Genomic DNA, 15,928 nt, shown 5'->3' with positions numbered 1-15,928 from the left:
CTCGAATTTTATTATCGTATTGTGAATGACTACAGTATCTACGTTTTTGAGAGTATGGAAAATATATTTTAATACTTATGAGGTCTCAGTTTTGTCTATTATTCATTCAAGAATAATATTAGTCACAAAAATCATGAAATGTACAGGTAATTGAAGTGGTGTTTCTGCAGATAGTGTACTACTGCTGTAGTGTCGGACCACCGTATATTGTAATAAATGAAGGTCGGTTGGTCACCCAGTGTATTGCCGACTGTAGAATTACGCAATTCTGTATTAAGCAAAAATATTTAACAGTTAATTAAAACTAAAATAAAAAGAAATTAAATATACATCCCACGCAAAACAAGTTCAAATCCGAAACTTTAAAATATATTTTTCACATAACTTGGAAATTTATTTTGTGTAAAAACGAAAAAAACAATTTATACAGAATTTATAAAATAAGCTTTTTCTCCAGACATATTAAAAAAGAAAACAGTATCTTGCATCGTCTGCTGCTGTTTTTAATTTCAAACGATAATTAAGTACCATTTTTTAAAATTTCCCTTTAGATTTTTAAATGAAAAAATAACCAATATCAGAAACTATTTATTGATAAATAACTTAAAACTTTTTGTTTTGAAGAAAAATAACTAGTAAATTAAAGTATATAATAAAATGTTGAAAGACGTTTTAATCATTTTACAAAGCTGGCTACTTTTAAGAGGTATAAATATATAAACATTTAGCAATTATTTTACTGCTATTTTTTTTTAATTTTTTTTTTTTAATTTCGATTACTCGCAATGTACGAGTTGTATTATATTATATCAAGTATTAGAACTTAAGATGTGTAAAACCTTATTAAAATATTATGAAGTAAGTAAAACTAGAAATTATTACACTTGCATTATAGAACAGTTCCATAATACACAGGTATTTCAAAATATTAATATTTAATTGAAATATTAACGTAAAAAAATATTTTAATAATTATTTAGTTATTTAGAATAAATTGAACAATTATACTCAAAAAACTAACGAATAATGCTTATTTTTAGTTAATTAGCATTACGTAAGATGTTTTAATGAAGGCGTTTTTCCAATTATTGATTTAATTTTTTTTTTTTTTAAACACCTTATTAGTATTTAATATTTATTGTAGGTCAATCGTGTTAAATTTTATTACTTATTACCACTAGTGTTATACGTGAAAAAAATAGTTAAAGATATTGTAGGTATTTTACAATTAACTTAAATTAATTAGAAATGATAATTTCAAACCACAGTCGATTTTAAAATTACCTTTAGTAAATTTTTATACATTTAATAGGAATAATATTTTAAATAAAGTATGAATAATGTAGATTATGAAATCGTTATATAATTACCAAAATACAATATGTATTTTTATTTTATACAATTCATCAAAATAATTATAGATAAACTTGATTATTATGTTAAAAGGTGTTATCGAAAATTATAATTTTAATAAGAATTATATATAAATAACAAGAAAACATCGAGAACAACTAAATGGAATATAAATTATAATATAAGATTACACCAATATAAAAAATAAAATAACTAATTATAATCGGATGTGGGGTACGAATAATAATAGCCAAGACAGTAAAATTTGTGAACTATAGTTGAACTTACATTTTTTTTTCATTTTGCACTATATAGTCTGTAATCCATTTTAATTATTAATGACTAAGAACTGCTGACATTACATTGGATTTACATGTATTAAGACTATTAAGTTTTAAGATGGTTTATGAGCCATACAGCATATGGTATAGCATTTAAGCGTCTCTAATACTTGAACATTTAAACTTGTATACAACGTACAAGTCGTACAACATATTTAATTACATACATTATTATTTCAGTACCTATACTGATTTCTAGAAACTAAAAATATACAACTTTACAAATAGTTTTTTATAATATTCGAAATACATTGTTTATTTAATAGTAATTTCATTTATTGGCATAATATAATTATATGATATTTTAATTCATGCAATAATTTAAATATATTTTCATAAGATCGGTTAAATAATGTTGAAGTTATGATAAACAACCAACCAATAAATTCTTGATTTTGCTTTTCATTCTGAATTTGAAATAACGAGATACAAATGTATTACATTCGAGACATTACCATCCGAAATACAAATTTTATTTTGCAATTTTGCATAATTTAGACGTTAGAGAGTATAAATGCTATACTGTTTTTTTATATGTTTCTATAATATATTAAGTAGGTATATAGATATATTTTTCTAAAAATTACCGATAAATAATTTGTTTTATGAAGTTAATATCTGTATAGTTTTATTTTACAATAGTAAATATTCATTTTAAATATCATAATAAATTATGCATTTATTTTATAAAGTTAATATACTTTAATTTAATTTTTTTTTAGTTTTGAATGTATACTTTCTTAATTTTAAGTGCAGAACTGAATGCATTTTTTATGGTTTCTAATACATAGAATCCACAGTCTTGTTTAATATTATTTTTTTATAAATTCATTTTTAATATAATTAGTTTACTTTATATTTTACATACCTCCAATTATATTTACTGTTATTTCGTTTCGTTTTGAATCGATATGATGAAACTTATGGCTGTTTAATGACAAACGTGTATAATCTATAAATATTAATTGTTTTTCTTCGACGGTATTTGTTTATAATATTTTATACATTACCTGCTCCAGATAATCGGTTACTTGAAAACAATATAGTATATATGTACATAAAAAATAATTTTTTTTACTAGTTGCACAATAAACACATATTATACGTATCTATCGGTATTTTTCGACTAATTAGAAATACTTTACCGTTCTTTTGTTTTAAAACATTTTATTCATTCAACATAGTACATACTTTATGTATTAATATGTGTGTGAATGTGTGTATGTGTGGCGTGCGCGCGTGTGCGTTTTTGGCACGTGTATAATAAAAATACCTTTGTACGCTAACACGAAGGGATGTGGTAAGAGTGATTTTTTTTTTTTACAAAATACATGTATCATTGGGGCCCTGCACAGAGTGCCATATGTTTCTATGAAATACGTATATACGAATTCGTTTAGGATGAATCACGGATTATTATATAATTGTGGTCTATTGTTGTTAATTAAATTATATTGCGTATTCGAAGACTAAAAGAAATGTTACACATATAATTATTATCATCTATCGACCGTGTAAAAATGACCACAATAGACTTGTCTATCGGTAACTTATCGTAAAAACGAATGTACACATCTTGTAATATTACGCAACTGGTAACATTATAAATAATAATATCCCCAAAACTTTCGTTTTATTCATATTAAAAGTATTTGGAAAACGAAAAATATGTTGTGCACTCACGGTACGCTTGTCACACACGCATTTAATGAGTGCATCACACTAAATTTTCGGTCTGGCAGGTTACCGATTCCGAGTGTTCTATATTGACACCGCGGGACATGATTTATCGTATTGGATGTGATTAAACAGTTAAATTAAAAGGTCAACATCCTCGTTTTTTACGCGTACAAAAATATGTAATACGTGTCGCCACCGGTGTTTCCACAATTTGTACATATATATATATTTTAGATATATACAAACGATAGATGGGTACTCGTCTTATTGTTGTCTGTATTGTTTCCATAACGAGCACAGATCGCGTTAAAAAAAATAGCATAAGATTATACAGGTATACATCAATTATATTAGGTATGTCACGTGTAAACTCGCTTATTTGCTGAATGCTGCGTGTGTATATGGCGATCAGTGCTGCGGGGTTTATCTAAATATATTGTAAAACATATTAAATTAACATAATATTGGGTATTTTCTTTCCAAAACCATGTATTATTCGTAACACACACGACACACTTGATATTAATATGTACTACACGATTGTGTATAAACGAGATCTACTATGATTCTCAGTGTCGTCGGTTATACCTCTCGCCGATGCCAACATCGCGGGTAACAGCAACACATATATGCGCCGGCAGCGGCGGAGATCAAATGTATCGGATATCACGCTGCAGCATAACTTGAGTGATATAAGGATTATTGTTTTAAGGAAATAAAACTTGCGCAAGGCGAATCGCTGTATCGATAGTTAGGAAATCCTAATATTATTATACGATGTGCTACTGATATGCCGAACCACCGTCGTATACCCACTACCAATATAACCGTCGATGACTTCGGTGGACTGCGATCGTCGTAAATAACCATTACGTTATATTATAATGTAATTTTATCGTGATGATATATTATTATTGAATACGATATTGTATATTATTAATATTATTATTATACATGCGTATATATTATGTTATGGGTTTATTTTTTTGAAGTGTTCGACTTGTATTCGTCGGAACTCTGCTGCAGCAACAATATAATGTTATGTTGATAAGCACAACCAGGAGAGGTATGCCAGCTGTGGCCGCTGCAGATCACTGTATAGAGATGCTATTTTGGCCGGAGCCCAAGGTTTCTGCGCCGCCGTCGTCTTTGGCCTAAGTCCAGCCAGCGCGGAGACGCCTCTGTTGTTAAGGACGTATACGACGCTATACGATATGATGATGATGCTGATGATGATGATGATGCCGACGATGACAATATGATGCTGGCCGAATACCACCTTCCACCTCTATATATCCATGTCAAGGGATTTACATTTCGGCTTGCCCATTACATTATACTTTTAACGTCATTAAAAGTTTACTGATATTATTTCGACCTAAATTGTTAAGTTTTATATATTTTTTTTTATTATTCAATATGCTTGTTTTCACGTTAACTTTCTCGAGTTTACTTACAATGAGCACGAAAACTATACTTTATGCACTTATGCATACACTATACACAATATACACAATGTATTATAATATCATCAAACACGCTCAACTACAATGTAATATACGTGAACGTTTTAGTCGATGTAGTTACGTTTATACCACAAGTCTAATATACTTTTGAAATGGTCGATGTTCGTAGTTGTTTAGTGTACAAATACACAATAGTTTATATATATATATATACTTTTTTTTGTTCAAGCTTTGTTCAAGAGATGTCTTATCGGAAATGAATATAATTTGCATGAGAAATGAGATATTTGATGATTTGATAATTTTGAAGTCAGTGGTTATGAAAACTCCGATATCGAAGACGTTATCGCACTACACTCACAAATAAGTGTAATAAGTAACAACTAATAACTAATAATATTACTATTAACCTCTACAGTCTACTGCAATATTGTGGAACTACAACTATTGCAATAATGATATTCTGTATAATTTGTATTATAATCAAATTGCTTTAATCATTTGTAATGAATAATAGTATAGACTATAGAATCGTAACCATACTGTATTTGAAATACTTTAAAGGTTTTAAACGGTGTCAGTTGATCTTTAGTTCTTAATTTCTAATGATAAATTATTCAACATTTTGGATTCCTGAACTTCTATATATTATTATATCGATATAAAATGATTTATGTAAAATATCAAAAAAACAACATATAATTTTGTTTTATTTTACAAACTAGTCAAATATAATTAATAAATGAATATTATCATTAAACATCTCTGTTTATATTAATATAGTCCTACCTACATATTATTGTTATTTTAAGAGATTGCAGACAGCAGTTTATTCTAGTATAAGCATTAAGCATTAATGCATTATAGTCAAAATGTGTTGTGTTGTTACAGCGGTATCAATTGTTTTTATATTATTATATGTTATGTACTTATATTCATGCAAGTACAATAAAGTTTTTCTTACATTGAATTGACAACCATTGCGTAATGAGTCAATACTATTTTATTAAAAAAAATGTTTGCCTTGCAATCTCAAAATGATAAAAAAAAATTACATACAACTTAAATATTATAAACTAATAAAAAAATATCTCATAAGTAGTTATAAGTATGATTTTATTTTTTATTTGTAATATTTAAAATTTATATTTCATAATAATTAAAATTAAAAAAAATTTAATTAACTTGAAAAATATTAGGTATAACTTTTTTTTATCATTATCACAAAAAATAAAATTCTTTGAGTCACAAAAAATATTTTCATATTATTTTAATTTCTATTATGAAATATAGATCATCAAAACATATTAGGTAAGCACTTTTTATAGTGCAGATTATTAATTACTAACCAGCCAATTGTTTTAATTTTACGACAGTGGTTTTGACAGTTACATAAAATAAAGATAACAAAATAATGTTGATGAATATATAGTCCTCTTAAAAATAAAGACAAACCCGTATTTTATCAATATATTAATATTTTACTAACCTTTACATTAATATGAATGCTATTTATGTTCATTACTTCATTAGTATTTAATTATTGCAATATTACATTTTTTCTTTCATGTATTTCAAAAATATTATTGTTTATTATTGGTGTTTTGTATATATATTTATCGTACCTACAACATAAAATAATTTGTTCATATTTAATATTTACCTAAAACACTAAATGCCTGGAAACTATAAAATTTTAAATATTAAAATCATAATTTGATTGCGAATAACGAATATACTGATAATTATATATTATTATATTTTAACGTATGTTTGTATATTAAAATAATTAAATATGCATTTTAATAGATATCTATGTAATATAAGATTTTATCACAGTGTACTATATTAATTTTAATTTTTAAATTAAATATTTTAAATTTTTTTATCATACTACGTGCGTTCATTAATGACCGGTGTCCTGTTAGATAAATTGCGTCAGTTCACCAAATAACATAATATACATTCTTGACACAAGGATTTAAAGAACAACACCGGCCAAATAATTTCAATACATCAATGTTTCACATGTGTTATATATATATATATGATACATAAACTTAATACACATAGTTACATAGACAAACCACAAACAAATTCTACTTTAAAGTATTAAAAGCACAATCATATTAAAATCGTGATTTTATTATTATAGTAATAAGAATATTGAATAATCGAGATGATAATTGAATAATTAAAAAAAAAAAATTACATACGTGTATAAATGAAATATTTTTCATCACACAATTCGTTTAAATTAGTAGAACAATGAGCGAATGTGGTTAGAGTGATTAGAGAACCAAAAATATATTTTCACAAAATGAAGAAGCCACTGGTGGAACTTCGATCCAAAAACATACTTAACAATATATATATATATAATATTATATATATACATTTTTCATACTGTGATCAATTTTAATACGATTGTGTACAATATTCAACTGATATTGTGGTAAATTTTAAACTCTCACCATTATCAATTTACACAAAATTATAGTGAGAAAATAATTATAAATTATATCATTTTTTTATAATTAGTTATCATAAAAAATACTCGTGAACTTGTTTCTTCTGTATAATAGGTTTCGAATGTAGGTATATCTCGTCATTGAGTAGGTTACCCGTCACTGTAATTAATATTATGATACTATATGATAAATTATAGTAAAAATGTACAAAAAACCAATTCAGAACGAAAAGAACTGGTTGCCCAGTCTCAATGTCTAAGGATAAATTATTTACATTATATCCAATAAATATATATTTTATTATATTTATATAATTACTAATTTCTGAATTCGGCAGGTTTTTGCTAATTAAAATTCAAACAGGTTCACAGCAATATAAATAATTAATATTTTAAAATTAGCTTAAATATTTTTAATAGATTTATGTATAATACAGAAAATGATAATGTACTTAAATAATGACAGGAAATTTGAAGTCTTTAAGATTAATATTTTTTTAATTACAACGAAATGAGTATTGAGTAACAAGTAAATGGGAGAAAAAGCTGGTAGTGATCTGACTAAATACTGGAGATACTGAGATACTGAGTGCCGTAAGGATTTCAACTATGTAGTCCTAAGTCCTAAGTCCTAAATCATAGACCAAAAAATACTCTCACACACCTACACACACAAAATTTAAAATCATTAATAGGTAGTTTAAATGTAAATTGTGTTGTTAAACACTAATATCTTATACAAACATAATTATATTTACTTTAATAATTAATTGAAATTGTTTTAAGTTTAAAAGTTTTTAAGCGAACATTATCAGGATTGATGATTGCATGATTATTATTTGATGATAATGTGACTGGAATAAATTGAAAATATCTATTTTACTTACTAAAAATATTGTTAAATCAGGATATTTTATATAGAATATTATAACGACTATGTCTCATTAATTAGTTAGAACTACGTTTTACAATACAGTATGTAACTATAAAATAATTATTATCATGTGATATAAATAATTACATTCACTATTAGGTCTATACGTTTATTGACTACTATAGTATTAACTGTAGGGAAATTACAATATCTATCAGGTATATATTAATAACTTACCGATAAAATATATTATCCAAATTACCAAAAACGATATCTAATTTTAAATTAATATTTAATATTGAACTGTTTAAAATATAATGAAGGTGTATAAGTATAATAATTGAATTATAGCATTATTATAATCGGTATACAATTAATATCGCAATAAATACCAAATCAGAATATTTAAGAGAAACGCGAATAAAAAATAAACATGCCCAAGTTCTATTTACTATTTACTAATTACTTGATTATATTTTATTTATGTAATTAAATCAGTAACATTAATCAATACGAACACATTGAGACATGTTTGTGTTATAGTATTTATGAAGAGTAAACTCTAGGTAATAAAAACTAAGCAAATCTATTAAAATTGCAATTACAACTCATAGTCACTTAACAGTATATACACTGACCTGATTTTGACCATTTTAAAGGGACAATAATAACAAGTCATGGTATCATTCTATTTCAGCGTGGTACATTTACATTAATACGAGGAGACATTTTAAACACAATTGGCTTATTAAATTCAATGTAAGTAGTAAATACTGTATAAAAGAACCGTACAACATAAATGTTATTATCAATAAATTTTAAATTTAAAGTATTAAACGTATAATTTGAACTATTAGAGTTTTCGTAAACGTAAAAATGTTATATCTGATAACATTAATTAAATATAATAGTTTTAAAAACAACATTCATACATTCGATAAACGTGACTCTTTAAATCCAAATAACAAAATGATAACGGTTAAAAATGCACTCATTGATGACGAACAAATTGTCAACTAATGCATGGCGTGAGCACATTACCAGTGTTATGGAGCGGATTCGTATAGAACATTACAACGTCATAATATTTTTAAGGTTTGATCAAACTTAATTGCGTCATAGATTTAATTAATGCACACTGGAAAAAATAATGATATCCAATTAACGTTAAAAGGTAGGTAATAAGTTTCCAAACTGATTGTGTGATTTTAATGTAATATGGACATAATATAGTTATTAAAAGAGTAATCGACTGCATGATATTATATTATTAATATTGTCACAATAACGACGCAACGGTGACAGACGGTAGTCGGTAGTCATTTAAGTATAATATACGTGCAGAAAATACATAGGTATTGCAGGTATATTACTATTGTACTTGTTCGGGTTCAACGCGAAAACGAAATACGCTAATTAAACCATAGCTGTTTAGCGCGGATGTTTGCAGTGTTTGCGACCGAAATAAACACCTTTTAACGTATTATATTAAATAATAATGTTCGTAATGTACGTGAAATATGAGAAATAATTAAATTAGGTCAGAATACATAAACATCATGTAGAATCCAATACAAAAGCGAAACTATTTCGGGTAACTGAATAATAACGAATACGTATAAAATTAATATAATGTACTCGTATCATTATAATATTATTATATTTACGAGCGGTGTGTCTTGAGGTCTGTTTCCGGCGATAACGCCGTCAAAGGTGCGAACGCGTAACGGCTGCAGAAATGACTACGCGGTGGTATAGTGTACCTAGTCGACGTGTGGGTCGTAAAAAACGAGAAATAAATCGCGGAAAGACTAAGACATTATTATATTTTTACAGACGCGATAATATTGCGTATTTTATTTATTTTTTCACTTTTCATTTTTTTTTGTTTTATTAATGGAACGTGACGAAAGGACGTAGACGGGGCAAAAACATTAAAATAACCGAAGAAACAAATAAACGGGCGAAAAACCCTTTTTTTTTTTTCTCCGGCGATTTTTCTTCCGGGACATTGGCATGTGCGGGCGGTGATCGATGGGAGGAGGGGTGGGGCGGCGGCGTACGAGAGCAGCGCGTAAAATCTTGGCAGCTGTCTGTCCAGGTGTACGCAATTATCGTTGCGCACCACGAGCCGGTGATGTGTGTGGTGGTGCCATTGACGTCTGGACGCGTGGCCGCGGCCGAGGGGTCGGCGGCGCAAAGGGATACGCATGCGACTGACGACGTCGTCTACATACGCGAGGGGGTCACATACACATACGCCATAATAATAATAATAATCACGTAACGGGTGCCGCCGCAGCTGGGACACGTTAATGGAGCTTTGCCCTGTGCCGTTGGAGTTGTCGTCTTAAAGACGCGGACAGGCGGGGGAGAGAGAAAAGGGCAAAGAGAAACGTATACATTATATACATTACTATTATTATTATTATGCATCGTGTGTATGCGTTCGGTGTCGCGAGGATATTAATTGTCGCGCGTACGCACGCACGACACCTCTAAAAATCGTCCTTCTCTCTGCTGCGTCGATCGTTCTTCGTCTCGCTCGGGCTGCGGTCGGCCGAAGCGCAGCCGGCCCATGTTGCATAGCACGTGCCGCCCGTCGTCGGTCCCCCCAGGTCGACGAGACTATTTATAGACGCCGTAGGGTAAACAATCGGTTGGCTCGACGACGTAGAAGCAGCGCCGCCGCCGCCGCACGCGTACATCGCACGACAACGACGACGACGACGGCGGCGGCGGCGATGACGGCGATGATGACTACCGTTGGCGCGTAAACATATTTTTTAAGACCCGATAAAATCTGACCGTTTCCGAAACTCTATACCGTGAAGGCAAAAACTTTTGTAGTTTTGTGTGTACGACACGCCGTGACCGCTGAGATGTTCGGTCCAAAAGTCTTTGTGTGTAAACACAAAGGTGTTTGCTAATACCTTAACGTCATCGTCGTTGCGAGCGATTAAAGCCTGGGGAGCTAAAGACCTTTGTTTCAATAAGACGCACGCGTGTAAAAGTTTTTACTTTTAATATAACAGTAATACGTATGCATTACAGTTTTTAAAAGAACCGAGCGCCATTTCATATTGGTGGCGTTGCGGACATCCAAAACGCAGACCAGTTAATATTTTGTTTATACTATAAACCACTTCAACCATAAAATTTGAAGTAATTTTTTTATGTAAAATGTGGGACTATTTAAAAGTCCAATTTCATAGTAAAAATAACTAACTTTTACAGTAGATACATATTATTATTAAAACATAAATAATGTACACAGACATTTCTTTTAGTATTAATAGGTAAATAAGCTAATTAGTAATAAATTTAAATAATTTAGTAAATTAAAATCAGTAAGAATACGAGCTACATCCAACAAAATACTGCAATAGCAAGTCAATTTTAAATGAGCTGACATCATACTTTTCATTTTAGTACATTAATCACAACCTCGAGTAGTCGAGTATACTCGAGTATATAATATACTTAAACATCAATTTTACTTGCTTCATCTTTTGAACCAATATAACTACCTATACAATAAATACATAGCAACCACTCATCTCCAATTTTGGTCGTTAAGTAAAATTTAAATATTTTTTATAAGGAAAATAATCTTGTATTTGAAGCCATAATAAGCTGCGTTTAGATTGTATATATAATTATATACATAATAAAGTTATACAGATTCTAAAACTACTCTGGAAAGTTTTTTAAGTATATTGACTATTGAATTAATATTTTAATTCTACGTAAACATTGTTTACGAGAATGACAACTCTAATGAACTTTTAAACAGATAAATTTCAAAATGATTCAAGAATCGACACCACTAGGAAGACAGTGTTGATTACGTCACATATAGGAGTAACTACGATAGGGCAATAATTTGTGCTTAATTAAACTGCTCAAAACTAGATAAAATAATCAAGTTAATATTGAATGAAATACACAATAATAAGCCCATCGAAAAATCTAAGTCTGCGGTCAATGCACAGTCGTATACCGCGCACAAAACACCTGCCGCTTAACGCTCCGAAATCAGAATTCACTAGACTATATTCTCGCGCCAAAATCTTAAACGTTACGAAACCACGTACCTACGTACTTTTTTTTTTTGACCGTCTGTAGAACGATGCGCCAGCAGTTGGACTATTTCCAACGACCTTTCTCGCACGGACACATCGTCACATCGACAATCCGTTTTTCTAACTAGGAAGAAATGAGTTCCATGTTAGTATTAATAATTTTATTATTGTTATTATTGCACGAAATAAATTAAAGCTATTTTGTAGACATGTTTTTTTTATTGATATTTTTTGTTTTACCTTAAGGCAGTGCATTATTTATTCTCTCTCTCTCTCATTGACCTACGTGTCACATGACAATTTTGCGTTCAGCAGATGAGCGATAACTAACATTGTGTTATTAGCTTACTATTAGAATGAATTGAAATATTATCAAACCCGAAGTTAAACACATCAACAGCTATATTTAATTTTTTTACGATAATTTATTTTAAAATAAAATTTGAACATTTTTAAACTATACAATATTTTAATATTCATAGGCAGTATAATAATATCCATAAAATATTGAAATATCATAAAAAAAAGCTTCTATACAAACATAGATAGTATACCTATTTAATTGAAGTTATTTTATAGGTTAAATTCATCTTAAAAGTAAATCTAACAATATAAGGTTGGTTCTACTGAACATCAATTTTCAATGTTGCACGTACTTCAAAGAAAGAAAACAAATAGTGTGCTAATATTCGCTTAAAAAAAATATATATATTTAAATATATAACAGGTGTTTTCATAAACAGTATTATCGCCTTATCAGATATAATTCAACCAGAAAAATTTGATGTATCATTATGTCAACCACTCAATTAACTCTCTTAGAACGAGTTTGAAAAAAAATATGATAAAAAAAATATGTATATCGTATATGTTTCTACAGTAGATCAACTTACTGTAGTCAGCCGACTAAAATATATTATTATTTATTAGTAATTATCATATTTTATCATTATTTTAGAGCAATTAAAAGTTAAAATTATTTAAAACGTGACTGAACGTTTATACACCTCACGATTAACTATATTGAGCGCTTAATATTCTACTAATCGGTAGGTACCTATAGTAATTATTTTAAATGTTTTAGTGTTTCACTAATATCATTTTTATTTTTATTGTTAGTAGAAAAAAAACTTAAATTAAATCGCATTAAATATATAAAAAAAGGGTATAAAGTTTATTGTCTAATACTCGTATATATAGGTTTACGTCAAGATTTTCAAATTGTTTGTTAAGGTTAAAATTGGTCAATTGGTAAAAAGGTCAATTGGTTATCAAAATTGTTTCGAATAGTTAACAAGTCTTAACATCTGCTAGTATAAATATTCAATATATGTATGTACGCCAGATTAAAAAATGAACATAATAATATTACATTAATACACGACTATAGAATATGGAATTTTAAATTAATTTGATTAAATAAAAACGATTTTCACAAACCTAAGTGAAAAATGCATTAATTGAACAAAACTAATTGTTATAAAACCATAACTTTTTCGTTTTAGTTTAAATTATGGTTCAATTCAGCAGAATTTTTTAACTAAAAGCAATAAAAAGTCGTGTTATATGCTTAAATATATATTTAATGTAGTTATTAAGTATCAATGTATCAAAATATTTATATTTTATTAAGTTATTAAAAATTTTAAACAAAAATTACTCTGAAAATTATTTTATTTGCTTTACACTTTTGTAATTAATTATTGTTATGATGAATCGAATAATTGATGGTAAAATAAATTACAAATGTTGATTTTTAATTAACTGTAATTAAATATAATAAATATATATATATAATATTATATTATAACACATACTTATTTACATATTATTTTTTCAAAAAAAAAAAGTGCAGTTTATTTTATCGTATAGCTTTAAATTAATATTTTTATACTTGAGAGTTTACTGATTAATGATTTTTGTCTATAAAATATGTGTGAGTACCCCTAATTATCTTAATTACTTATTCCAATAGGTTTATATTTTACCAACTACAAACATAAAAATATGAGTTATATGCCTATTTTGTTTTATTTGGTCGTTTTTATTATGAATAAATTGAATGCGCTTTTTTTTTTTTTTTGTAAACATTGGAGACCTGAATAATTTATTATATTTGACTGTGAATGTGTATAATTTAAAATTCTTACTTCTTACTTTAAGAGGATGTCGTACCCGTATGTGTTGTGAATGTCTTGCTAACACACACCATACCAAAATATAAAATCGGTAATTTTAATATCGAGTGTTCAGCTTAAATATTAGATTAAAATGATCTATTATCAAACTTAAATTTAAGAACATTATTTATATAGTGTTCTTTCACAGGTTTTTTACGGCATTTAAATTTTTAAACGAATTATGAGTATGTAAAATATTAATATTTAGTATAATAACGTTTATTTAATAGGACATACGGTAGACATCAATTTCGGGAATCAATGACAAACATTTATATTCTTAAGTATAAAAATATGTAAAATTGAATGGTTTGATGGTGGGGTGAATTTTAAATTACTGTATAGATATTTTTAAAGCCCTTATATATTATAATATAGTACATACCACTGTATGACTCAGGCATATAATTTATTTAAAACATTTGTAGAAATTACATTTAGTCAACATTTATTACATCATTTATTTATTATATGTTATTTTACTTGATTTCGCGCTTTACATAAAAGGCACATTATATTTGTTAAAGAATAAAGATTTTATATTTGTAGAGGTTATACCTACGATTTGCTGTGAGTATTTTTAAATTTAATATTTTATATACTTATAATCGTTTCAAAATTAAAATTCTAAAAAACACAGTTATGGACATGGATATATTAGAGCCATAAAGGTATTATACATATATCTACACATATGGGGGTTTCTCTTTTGGCCTAAACTGTCGGTGACCCAAAGCTCCAAGAAATATAACATTTTTTTTTTATTATACGAATTTTATAAAAACTAAAACTATGTACATAGGATGTATGTATTTTATACTGTATAAGTTGTATAGTGAATACTGCATGTATAATAAATAGTAAGTTAGTGCTATAATTATGTTTTTTAAATGTATAAATGGATGAAGAGATTAGGAGAGTGCGAATTATTTGAATATCTATATATTATAAAATCTAAAATATATATAATATAATATATTAATCAAATTTGCTTTATCATGTTTATGGTTCGCTCATGATGGTGTGGCATTAGTAACATTTGTTTGAGAATTTTCGTAAACATTTTTTCTATAGTGAAAAAGCAACTATGACTATACTATTATACAAAGTTGTACTGAAATATTCTTACTTTTAAATTTGATAATAGATTAATGTATTGTAGTATTAAAATTATTAACAACATAAAAACAAAATGGATTCTGCTGAACGCCATTTTAAGATGAAGACACCTGCACGTGTAGATATCAATTCACCATTACACATATTATAAAAAATAATCTTTCTATATGTAGGTATTTGATTAATTCAAATATACAATAACAAATTATCTTCGATTCTATTAATTTTCCACACATAAAATATTTAAAACAAATTTCTAAAAATGTAGACGACAATAATCATGCCCAAAATGTTTTACTCAATAAATTCAGCTTATAAATGTACAAAATACGTGTCTTCCAATTGGAATATAATCATTAC

The 15,928-nt window shown here is 27.6% G+C and overlaps 1 protein-coding gene across 2 annotated transcripts in view; it reads right to left on the bottom strand.

Annotated features, from left to right (window-relative positions):
• The window catches only part of LOC114128733 (myocyte-specific enhancer factor 2-like), a 76,947-nt gene that overhangs the window by 27,566 nt on the left and 33,453 nt on the right, over positions 1 to 15,928 (bottom strand). The gene's annotated exons all lie outside the window — the stretch shown is intronic.

This window comes from Aphis gossypii, chromosome 1, assembly GCF_020184175.1.
Source record: "Aphis gossypii isolate Hap1 chromosome 1, ASM2018417v2, whole genome shotgun sequence".
NCBI lineage: Eukaryota > Metazoa > Arthropoda > Insecta > Hemiptera > Aphididae > Aphis > Aphis gossypii.
Note: the sequence above shows the minus strand (reverse complement) of the source record. Positions and strands in the feature narration are given on the sequence as shown.